Raw genomic sequence first — 7,628 nt, forward strand, 5'->3', positions numbered from 1 at the left:
CGTCCACCAGTCCGATCACGACCATCCGAGTCAACGCAAGGTCAACGAACCGCAACAACGCAATGCACACATTGCAGACGATACGGACATACTGAGGCCGACTGTTTCCATAAACATCAGAATTTTCGGCTACGTACAGACCAAGAAAGACCGCCACCGAGCAATCGAGCAACCAAAACAGAAACAATCGAAGAAGAGTCGGTCAACGAAAACCAGGCGTCAATCGATCCGGAACAACACTTCGGAGCATATGGTTTCGGGTCAACGGCCGAACTCGACGAATGTTAGTCGACACCGGCGCAGATATCAACCTAATGAAAGAAAACGCCGCCCAAGCTTATCATCGGTACGCCGAGGTAAAGAAATTCGCGATGGGTAACAGCAACTACACCTGCAGGGAGGCATTGGAATTGACCATATTTGGTAAGACCTCCAAATTTCACGTCATTACTAAAGAATGCCCATTGGTGGAAGACGGGATAGTCGGACTACCATTCCTCGACCAGTACAACTGGAAACTAACCAAGGAGAACCTTCAGCTGGATCCCGGCACACACGAGCGTTAAGGTTTGCGTTACGACGCCTACCAAGAACGGCATCGTGTTATGCGAAAATTTAATTACTGGAGACCTCTCGCTTCACGAAGCAAAGAACGGACAAATCCCCACATACGTGACAAACGCCAGTGACTCCGAAAGAGAGATCACTGACGACACGTTTCGAGTTACGAAGATTTACGTAAAAGAAGGCCACCAGAAGAATAACGACACCAGCATAGCCGGACGCATCAAACTCCTACGAGACAATACACGGTTACAACACATAGAAGCCGACCTAAGATACAGCATCTGGAAGATATTGGCCTCCTATTCCGATTTGTTTTACCTCCCTGGAAATGAACTCCCACAGACGAGACTAGCGGAGCACCGTATAGAGTTGACGGACAAGAGACCGATCAACATTAAGAGCTACCGACCACCGGAAGCCCACAAGCACGAGATCAGGAAGCAGGTGAGCGAAATGATGAACAAAAGAATCATCGCGAATTCTGAGTCGCCATACAACTCTCCGCTCTGGGTCGTACCAAAGAAGATCGATGCAACAGGAAAACAAAAATGGAGAATCGTCATAGACTTTCGTCGATTAAACGAATGAACAGCACAAGACGCCTATCCGCTGCCCGTCATCGAAGATATTCTCGATCATCTGGGAAACGCGAAAATCCCAATGCGCGAAGAAAGCAAAAAATACACGGCTTTCTCAACACCCGAGGGGCACTTTGAATACAACCGCATGCCCTTTGGACTGAAGAACGCGCCCGCCACGTTCCAGAGGATGATGGACCAAGCCTTACGAGGTTTAATTGGCAAGACGTGCTTCGTGTATCTCGACGACATAGTGGTGTACGGATCTACGATCTAAGAACACAACGAAAATCTGGTAATACTACTGGAGCGCTTGCGAGCCACCGGTTTAAAGTTACAGCCAGATAAATGCGAACTCTTGCGACCCGAATTGGAATACCTCGGACACACCATAACCAAAGATGGTGTCAAACCGAATGAAGTCAAGATAAAAGCTTTCAGGAACTACAAACATCCCAGTACACCAAAGGAAGTAAAGGTTTCCTCGGTTTGGCTGGATATTATCGGAAGTTTATTAAAGATTTCTCCAAAATAGCCAAACCTCTCACAGATCTGACGAAGCAGGACAAACAGTGGGAATGGACAGAAGAATCCCAACACGCATCCGACACACTAAAGCAACACCTCACGAAGAGCCCGGTATTACGGTACCCGAATTTCTCGAGGCAGTTCACTTTGACAACCGATGCATCCAAGTATGGTATCGGAGCAGCCCTCTCACAGGAAGGACACCCGTGCTGCTACGTCTCGAGAACGCTGAAACCTGCCGAGATTAACTACTCGACAACAGAAAAGGAAATGCTCGCCGTCGTATGGGCGATACGTCGCCTCAGACAGTACCTGCTAGGAAGAAAATTTAAAATTCAAACCGACCACAAGGCACTGGTCTGGCTGATGAGCGTCAAGGACCCATCATCAAGATTGCTGAGATGGAGACTGCTCCTCGAGAGCTACGACTACGAGATTGACTACAAAAAGGGCAAAGAAAACCAAGCCGCCGACGCCCTGTCCAGGGTGAACATGACCAATGAAGAACTGGACGAACTCATACAACAACAGAGTTCAACCCCATGGGCACGGTTCGTCGCTTGGGAGGCAGTCGAGACGCCTTCAATGGCCAGCTACGTGGCCACTGACAAGCAAGACGCGATTCTCACCCCACGAGAAATGTTCAACGAGGAAGCGTGGATTAATTACCTTCACGAAGCCTCATTTTGGAAACAGCGGAGAAACAAAATCTATATCACCATCTCCGAACAGTTCACGCCGCGAGAGCAAGACCGCCTGTTTGCGATGCTGCAATTCACGGCTGAAGAAAAGAAGAAAACCGCTGTCCCAACCAAGCGAAACACAAGGCTCACATCAGAAGAAAAGCAACTGATCATCTCAGAAAATCATGGTACGCCGACAAGTGGACACTTTGGGGAAACAAGGACACTTTGAAGAATCAAAATGAACTACGATTGGAGAGGAATGGACGAGGATGTAAGGCGATACATTACGACCTGCGACGTTTGTCAAGGCAACAAAACACAACGTACGCCATTCGCACACCCCGCCATTATTACAGATACACCACTACAACCTAATGACAAAATCGCTATGGATATATTCGGACCACTGCCAGTCACACGGAGAAACAACCGACATATCCTCAGCATCCAGAATCAGCTCACGAAATACCTCATACTCGTTCCCCTCACTGCGACCAGAGTAGAAGACGTGGTCAACGGGTTACTCGAAAACTATGTATACACATTTTCAACACCAAAAGCTATACTCACCGATCAAGGTGCAAACTTTATCGGCCAGGTAATGCAAGAGTTTGAGGAGAATCTCGGGATACAACATATCCAGACAACCTCTTGGCACCCACAGAGCAACGGATCGCTTGAACGAGCTCATGCAGTGATTCAAGATTTTCTAAAAACAGCCACAGCGGAGCACACAGAACTCGAATGGGACGAAGTTGTAAAGCCCATCACACTCGCCTACAACACTTGTGTCCACGAATCTACCGGACGGACACCTTTCGAACTGACGTTTGGACAAACGGCTAACGTACCATCAGCAGTTAGCTCCACTCCAGGCACAACCTATGAAACCTTGGTAACCAAATGGAGGAAACGACACCACCAGTTGATTCAGGCCGCAAGAGAAAGATTAAAGGAGTGCAAGAGACGCAGTAAAGAACGTCATGATTCCAAGCGTGTACGTACACACCCGGTATACCGCCAGGGAGATGAAGTGTTGATCAAAGACCATGTGGCAAGAGGGAAGCTCACCAAAACATGGAAAAGCCCTTACCGCATTGAGGCCTTCCACGCGGAGAACAACAACGTCACCTTGGAAGTCAATGGACGATTACAGAAGGCACATACGGATAACATACGGCCGTACTTTTCTGTTACAGATGCTACTAGCCCTGATTCAATTGACGAGCCTCTTCCTGGTACAAGCCGAGATTCGTATCGAGTCACTGAACGACTCGACGATTTACGTAGAACAACTGGGACCGGCTAGAATATACCACGAGACATGGAATATCATCACGATATTTGACACCAACGAACTCAGAAAGGACTACGAGAAGGTAGAAGGCCAGCTATCATCACTAAGAACCAGATGCGGGAACTGTAAAGAGATGAGAGAACTCAATCAATTGAGGCAGATAATGAAGAACACCCACAAGCAAATACAGACCATACAGACACTCGAAGGAAGGGATCTAAGACACCGTCGAGGATTGATAAACGCGATAGGATCGCTCAGCAAATCCCTTTTCGGCACACTCGACAACGATGACTTAGAAAATTTGCATAAAGAAATGGATAAAATTTATGACGGACAACACAAATTGGCAAGCAGCATACCAAGCCAGACAGCAGTAATCAGAGTACTGCTGGAAGAAGCTAACAGAGGCAGCAGAACGAACTACGACTCGCTCATCGAAGTGCTCAACAATAATACACAACAGATCCAGAAGGTGCGGGCCTTGGAAGCCATGATTCACATAACGCAAGGATTGCGAGACGACACCTCCACACTCCTGACTGCTATCACCATGGGTAAGCATGGAATCATAGATACGCAACTTTTAACACCCGAAATACTAGCGCAGGGTATCAACGGAGTTCAAAGCCAGAGACCTGGCGCCCCGATGCTGGACGGCCGACGGGACTACGCGTTGCTGCTCGACATCGCCGATGTTGCAAAAACATACGAGTTCGAACAAACAGTAGTTTACAGACCCAACGATACGTTACCATTTTTGAAATCTGACATGCAGTTAATTCCTGACAAAATACCTACAATCCACGGCACACTAAAAATCGACACATACAGAACACTCAGTAACAATTTAGACCAGATCGAACAAAATATCGAACAAGTTAGGCAGAACTATAGGCATACTCTACATTTTTTACCGTTGCGGACTTTTTTCACTATTAGGCAAACTCGTTCCCAGAGACATATGTATCGAAATCTTCAGCCCCAAAATCACACACTATGTAAATTTAGAACCCCAGGTATTTTATAACGCGAACGCACCCACTCAAGAACTGCTGAACGCGCCACCGGGATATGAACCACCCTCACAAGAAAGGAACCCTACGGTAAAACTAACACCTCGCAGGAGCAAGCTGGGTCTAGGACGGGGGATGTAACGCTGACCCTTCCCGCCCCACTTTCAGTCCCAACAAAAGATAAGACACAGATATAAATAGGCCATTAATTATGCGAGCGGGCAGTGACATTCTTACCTCGTGGCGGGAGAGGCGGTTTGGCAGGCTCTCCTACCGTGCGACGCAGCTGTTCACCGGGCATGGCTGCTTCGGTGTCTACCTGTGTCGCATCGGTCGGGAAGCGACGACGGTGTGCCACCACTGTGGCGCGGAGGAGGACTCGGCGCAGCATACACTGGAGGTATGCCCCGCCTTTTCAGTGCTGCGCCGAGTACTAAGAAGGGAAGTTGGTCGCGACCTCGCTCTCTCCAGCTTAGTTGGGGCCATGCTGGAGAGCCCGAGAAAATGGGCGGTAGCCATCGCCTTCTGCGAAGAGGTGATGCTGCAGAAGGAGGCTGCCGAGCGGGAGGTGCGGCGTGTGCGCCCACGCCTAGAGCCCCCCCCCCCCCCCCCGAGCAGATGAGAATAGGCGGGCGGCGGGTGTACCAGATTACTGGTTTAATTGCCCGCCGCCCGCCACCCGCCAACTAAAGATGTCCTCCCCAGATTGGGAGTGACGAGGCGGTGTGGGGTGCGGTCCCCCGCACCACCGAAGCAAGATGATTCATGGGGGGAGTATAAATCTCCTCCCCGGGACGCGGCCGGCCACCGCCATTCCATCCTGGTGGCCGGCCAGGCGAGGGGGAGCCGCGGTTGTGTTCTTTGAGAGTTCCCGTGGCTCCCCCGCTATTCGCCAGCGCCCTAGGCCGCTGTGAAAAAAAAAAGTGACATTCTTATGATCGGGCCGGAACATCGATCACAGTGGAAAAGATCCCACTCTAAATGAATCAATTTTATAAAACTATTATAAAATAAACATACGCTGAAAAGCCATAGCTTTCCAGCTCCTTTTAAAAAGTGAAGTCATTCAAATCCTGCGTATCATCGGCAACAAAAAATTACGTTGACGACACGATCGATTTGTTGAAAAAAACATTTAAGTATTGATTTGAAACTAAATCACGTGTTTCGCTTGGATTTGAAGCTAAACCTTCTACATCGCATTGATTTGAAGCTCAATCATGTGATTCGCTTAGATTTGAAGCTAACTCGTTCTTTTCGCCTACATGTGAAGCTATATTACTTATATCGCAAGTATCTGAACCTAAATCATTTGTTTCTCATGAATTTGAATCTAAACCCTGTGTTTCGCATGAATTTGAACCTAAATCTGGTATTTCGCATGCATTAGAAGCTTAATCATGTGTTTTGCTTGGATTTAAAGCTAACTCGTTTGTTTCGCCTGCATTTGAAGCTATAACACTTATATCACAAGTATCTGAACCTAAATCATTTGTTTCTCATGGATTTGAAGCTAAGCCTTCTACCTCGCATTGACTGGAAGCTACATCATGTGTATCGCATGGATTTTGAAGCTAACTCGATTGGTTCGTCTGCATTTGAAGCTATCTCACTTATATCGCAAGTATCTGAAGCTAAATCATTTGTTTCACATGGATTTGAAGCTAAACCTTCTACATCGCATTGATTTGCAGCTAAATCATGTGTTTCGCATGGATTTGAAGCTAACTCGTTTGTTTCGCATGTAGTTGTAGCTAAATAATGTATATCACAAGTATTTGAAGCTAAATCATATGTTTCACATGAATTTGAAGTTAATCCATGTGTTTCGCATGAATTTTAAGCTAAATCATGTGTTTCGCATGGAATTAAAGCTAACTGGATTGTTTCGCCTGCATTTGAAGCTGTATCACTTGTATCGCAAGTATTTGAAGAAAAATCATTTGTTCCGCATTGATTTGAAGCTGAATCATGAGTTTCGCATAGATTAGAAGCTAACTCGATTGTTTCGCCTGCATTTGAAGCTATATCACATATATCCCAAGTGTTTGAAGCTAAATCATTTGTTTCGCATGGATTTGAAGCTAAACCTTCTACATCGCATTGATTTGAAGCTAAATCATGTGCTTCGCTTGGATTTGAAGCTAAACCTTCTACATCGCATTGATTTGAAGCTAAATCATGTGTTCCGCTTGGATTTGAAACTAACTCGTTTGTTTCGTCTGCATTTGAAGCTATATCACTTATATCCCAAGTGTTTGAAGCTAAATCATTTGTTTCGCATGGATTTGAAGCTAAACCTTCTACATCGCATTGATTTGAAGCTAAATCTTGTGTTTCGCTTAGATATGAAGCTAACACGTTTGTTTCCTCTGCATTTGAAGCTATATCACTTATATCGCAAGACTCTAAAGCTAAATCATTGGTTTAGCATGGATTTGAAGCTAAACCGTCCACATCGCATTGATTTGCAGCAAAATCATGTGTTTCTCATGGATTTGAAGCTAACTCGTTTGTTTCGCATGCAGTTGAAGCTAAATAATGTGTATCGCAAGTACTTGTAGCTAAACCATTTGTTTCGTGTGGATTTGAAGCTAAATCATGTGTTTCGCATTAATTTAAACCTCAATCATGTGTTTCGCATGAATTGGAAGCTAAGTCTCGTGTTTCGCATTAATTTAAACCTAAATCATTTGTTTCGCATTAACTTGAAGCTAAATCATGTGTTCCGCATGAATTTGACGCTAAATCATGTGTTTCGCATTAATTTAAACCTAAATCATATGTTTCGCATGAATTTGAAGCTAAATCATGTGTGTCGCATTAATTTTAACCGATCTCATATGTTTCACATAAATTTGTAGCTAAGTCATGTGTTTCGCTTGGATTTGAAGCTAATCCTTCTACTTCGAATTGATTTCATGCTAGATCATTAGTCTCGCATGAATTTGAATCT

This window comes from Megalopta genalis, unplaced genomic scaffold (assembly GCF_051020955.1).
Source record: "Megalopta genalis isolate 19385.01 unplaced genomic scaffold, iyMegGena1_principal scaffold0020, whole genome shotgun sequence".
Lineage (NCBI taxonomy): Eukaryota > Metazoa > Arthropoda > Insecta > Hymenoptera > Halictidae > Megalopta > Megalopta genalis.